Genomic DNA, 4262 nt, shown 5'->3' with positions numbered 1-4262 from the left:
TGAAATGCCATCAATACAATATGATATTTTATGAAACTTCCTGGCAAATTAAATCTGTGTGCCCGACCGAGACTCGAACTCGGGATCTTTGCATTTCGCAGGCAAGTGCTCTACCAGGAAGTTTCATATCAGCGCACACTCCGCTGCAGAGTGAAAATCTCATTCTGGAAACATCCCCCAAGCTGTGGCTAAGCCATGTCTCCGCAATATCCTTTCTTTCAGGAGTGCTAGTTCTGCAAGGTTCGCAGGAGAGCTTCTGCAAAGTTTGGAAGGTAGGAGACGAGATACTGGCAGAAGTAAAGCTGTGAGGACCGGGCGTGAGTCGTGCTTCGGTAGCTCAGACGGTAGAGCACTTGCCCTCGAGAGGCAAAGGTCCCGAGTTCGAGTCTCGGTCGGGCACACAGTTTTAATCTGCCAGGAAGTTTCATATCAGCACACACTCCGCTGCAGAGTGAAAATCTCATTCATGATATTTTATTTTTGAGAACTTTTATAATTTTATTATTTTCAGTTGTTAGGTTCTTAAAGTTTGTTGGAATGATAATTTTAAGGTATCTCTTACTTTTTTAATTGTATTACTTGATACTGTTTTTACTACTACATCAAGACAATGTTTATAAAAAAATCTTATGATTTGTGAATTATTGTCAGTCATGTCGCTGGATGCCTGTCTCGCATTTTACAATATCCAATACAGTTTTAAAGATATTATCTGCAATATTAATTTCTGTCATAATACACGTATTTCAAAAGATTTTAATCATCTTTCTTAACATTTTGAAATATTTTTATGGAAGCCATGTAATGTTGGGTGTTGACTTGTTGTGCTCTTTATGTAAATTAGCCTTTTGTTTTTACATGCTATTCTATTGCCCTTAGTTATTCATGCATCAAGTGTTATTTTAACTAACTTTCTGGACAATTTTTTTAGCAAAGCTGATACAACAGTTGGACAAATTTACTAAAAAATGTACTGAATTTCACAAAATCATATCATTCCATATCTACTTTTTTCCATTTTACTTGAATTACTCTTAAGGCATTGTAACCTGACGTCATTAACAAGCCCAGATTTTTTGGATGAAAGTGTCTGAGAGCTATAAGTGGCTACATTCTACATTTCCACTAATTGTGCATCATAGCCGACATGAAATGATGAAATCTAAAAGTCACACAATTTTAAAGATTTTTTGAACACAAAGCACAATGAAATCAGCGACCTACATACACTCATCTGCACTGGACAGACCGTAAGCGAAATATGGTATGAGTAATTCTGGTTTACGTGGTAGAGTGAAACCAGAGTATTATATTTAGAGAAGCCCTAATTCTTTATTATCCAGCTAACAACTCTGAAAGGGAAGCATACAGATTAGTGTGTGTACATGAGCGAATTCTGCTATCTTTAAGTGGACTCAAAAGTCTTGTGTATTTTTCAGGACAAGCGTCAATTCAGTAAGTGTATATAAATGATATCTTTCACGTTCAGCTAAACATACTACTTACCCCATACATCAGGATGTCCAACACCAACCGGTTCAGCACACAGAATGGCCAAATCGATCCCTCAACCTGATGCAGTCATTAAAAAATATGCGTAGTACAATTTGTGTATAAGACAAGAGACTATAAAACATTTTAATATAGCAACAAGAAAGAATAAAATTTACACATCACTGTGAAATTTATCATAGACGGTTACAAGAAAGAAAGAAATGATCGAAGGCAGTTGGAGGGCTTAAGATACAATGCTTAAATTGTGAAACAGTCCAAAAACCCATGAGCGGCGAACGTATCTGGCGTTTCCCCAAACTCGTTTTCAACTGACAGCCTCGTCTCCAGGATAACGAAAAGTACAACGAACTGCAGTTAGACCATCGGTCCATGGTCCCCCATCAACTTTTAATACATAAAATTGTATGAGCCTTTTGTAAGAACTTTGAACCTCGAATTTATATTTAGCCTTGATTGGCATTTGAGTCAATTTATCTTAATGTGTAACTTCCTTTTCATTTACCTCTGTTGTGCTTCTCACATGCTCATATGTTAAGTTCTTAACAGGTAGCCCACCAATATGCCTTTGTGTTTAACTGTAATTAATTGGCTCCTGGTTATCGATCTGTGATTTTCACGTTCGCTACGTATATTTTGCGGTATGTCATGGCATTTCGCTGCATGGTGGAAGGTATTCATATCTGTTTGTCTATGTTATAGGTCTGCAGTGAGTAAGTTGTTTGTATTCTTGTTGTACTTTACAGACATGTATGCCCCAGTTGTAATATACATTTTTCTAGAAATATTCAAATCGCGAAGCTGATGATTGAATTTTATTTAAAGAGAATGTGTATCACCGATGCTGGAAAAATAGTAGCTTTCAGCGAAATCGTAGGTCCTAAAAGAAACCTTAGATAAGTGGTCTAACGTCACGACTGCTTTATAAATGATAATATGCAACTATTTCGGGACACAGACGAAAAATCGGGAAGTATTATTTGATGGAAATTACTAGCACACATACCCATCTGCAAGAGGTAGGATTGTGGTAGGGGTTGTGCCAAGACAGGGCACTTGGCACCTCCTGGAGTGTGGTAGACACCTTAGCATTATGTAATTCTCGCCCTTTTATAGAAATGACTGTCTATGATGCCGAGAGCAACTGTGATCACTGTGGCCTTAGTAAGCACTGTATAACCAGGGTTGTCAGGTTCCTTACTGTCTATCATATTGTTTCCTTGGTAAATGGACGTTTCGGCTCTGTTTTCCAGTCACGACAGATGCGGATCTCAAGAGAACATTGCCGAAGAGCGGTCCGCAATATTCTCAGCGCAGTGCAACATGCTGGAATCATGTTAACAATCGTCCACTTCGTTCGTCATGATTGCAGAACAACTTCTTTTTAACTGAGGAGATGGCGGCTGCATTAGTTCAGTCTGAGGTTGTTAAGACTCAGTATCACCGTCTAGTTTGAGGGTTGTTTTGGAAGATTTTTGACTTCCATCTCGTCGAATTCTGTCCTGTGTTACTGTTTACCCAAGAAAACAAACAAAAATGTTGTTTTCAAACCCCTTTGTCATGATATTTCATAATGAAATAGGCATTACGAAATAGAAGTCACAAAAATTACGAAATGAATTCATTAGAATGATGAGATATGAAGTTTTATTACCATAAAAGATAGTATTTAAGTTAAATATGCGTTTTAAAATAAGTTTACTTCATTTTTTCCACTTTGAAAACTATTAAATACGGACTTTTTGTTGGTAATTTTTGCTGATATCCAACATGATTTCTTCGATGGAACTGATTTTCCTTCTATTTCAGATTTCTAATTTTCAATATCAATCTTTTAGTACTCGTGTATGAATAAAAACGAATTTCACAAATATTTTCGATCGTTGTTTGGTAAGTCGTTGGATTTTATAATACTAAAAATACATACTTCGCAAATACTAATGAAATATGCTTACCTTTTAGGTATGAGAGTAAACTTATCTCTGTAACATCTGAGTGGGTAACTGTCAGATATTTGAGATACAGAAATTTTCGAAATTCTTAGGGTAAATGCCTCCTCATACTCCCCAAATTAATTATAAAGCGAGACAACTTTAGAATTGTGTCCCCTCTCGCGCAAATTTCGGCGGACCCTCTTGCTACTACCACACTGTTTTACACACAGATATCCGCATTAGCTCGGACAAAGACATATAACAAACAAGAACATTCAGTGTTGCCCGTGAAAGGCTGAGCAAATCGTTGACGGCATTATAAGCTGAATTGAGTAAATGTGAACGCTGTTTCATTGCAAAATGAATTTTGGTTGGAAGTATTCATACGAGGGAAGATATTCGACACTTCGCTTTATAATTCGGGGATCTCTGTTATTCTTCCTCAGTTTATACATGGAGCTCAAGACTGTGTTACGACATGCACGAGGGTTCTGGTGCACTGCATATTCCTTATTGTACGCTGGCATATACCTTGCAGAAAGAATCCCGTTTTTGCTGCAGTAGGAGCATTTAACAAACAAAAAATTCTTAGTTTGCCTTTAAATGTTTAATTTAATTTAATTTTTTTAAATTTGGTAGTTTTTTTTACGTAAGAGAGGTACAGGGCTATTACAAATGATTGAAGCGATTTCATAAATTCACTGTAGCTCCATTCATTGGGCATATGGTCACGACACACTACGGATACGTAGAAAAACTCATAAAGTTTTGTTCAGCTGAAGCCGCACTTCAGGTTTCTGCCGTCAGAGCGCTCGA

The 4262-nt window shown here is 37.1% G+C and overlaps 1 non-coding gene across 1 annotated transcript; it reads left to right on the top strand.

Annotated features, from left to right (window-relative positions):
* The first annotated feature begins 325 nt into the window (after positions 1–325).
* Trnas-cga (transfer RNA serine (anticodon CGA)) lies at positions 326–400 on the top strand. The gene has a single exon. It is a non-coding gene; the product is annotated as a tRNA-Ser (tRNA).
* Positions 401–4262: the final 3862 nt, after the last annotated feature.

This window comes from Schistocerca cancellata, chromosome 2 (genome assembly GCF_023864275.1).
Source record: "Schistocerca cancellata isolate TAMUIC-IGC-003103 chromosome 2, iqSchCanc2.1, whole genome shotgun sequence".
Lineage (NCBI taxonomy): Eukaryota > Metazoa > Arthropoda > Insecta > Orthoptera > Acrididae > Schistocerca > Schistocerca cancellata.
This window is presented reverse-complemented; position numbering and strand designations above follow the sequence as displayed.